Here is a 329-nt window from a genome sequence, read left to right as displayed (position 1 = left end):
ACAGCTACTTTAGTTGCGAAGCTATTGGTTTGCAAAACTGCTGAAAAACTGAGATTAAGATGGGGGAAGCTAAAATGTCACAGAATTTGTTGTTCTGATATTCAGCCATTTTTCTTGAATAAACGCTTTTTTGGTTGTTGTATCCCCTGAAGAAGGGATAGGCTAACCATTCCAGTATTCTTGGGCTTCCCTGGTGGCTCAGACAGTAAAGAATCGCCTGCAATGCAGGAGACCTGGGCTCGATCCCTGGGTTGGGACGATCCCCTGGAGAAGGGAATGGCTACCCATTCCAGTATTCTGGCCTGGAGAATTCCATGGACTTATTGTCA

The sequence above is a fragment of the Bison bison genome, unplaced genomic scaffold (assembly GCF_000754665.1).
Source record: "Bison bison bison isolate TAMUID 2011002044 unplaced genomic scaffold, Bison_UMD1.0 scf7180017847349, whole genome shotgun sequence".
NCBI classification, from domain to species: domain Eukaryota; kingdom Metazoa; phylum Chordata; class Mammalia; order Artiodactyla; family Bovidae; genus Bison; species Bison bison.
Note: the sequence above shows the minus strand (reverse complement) of the source record.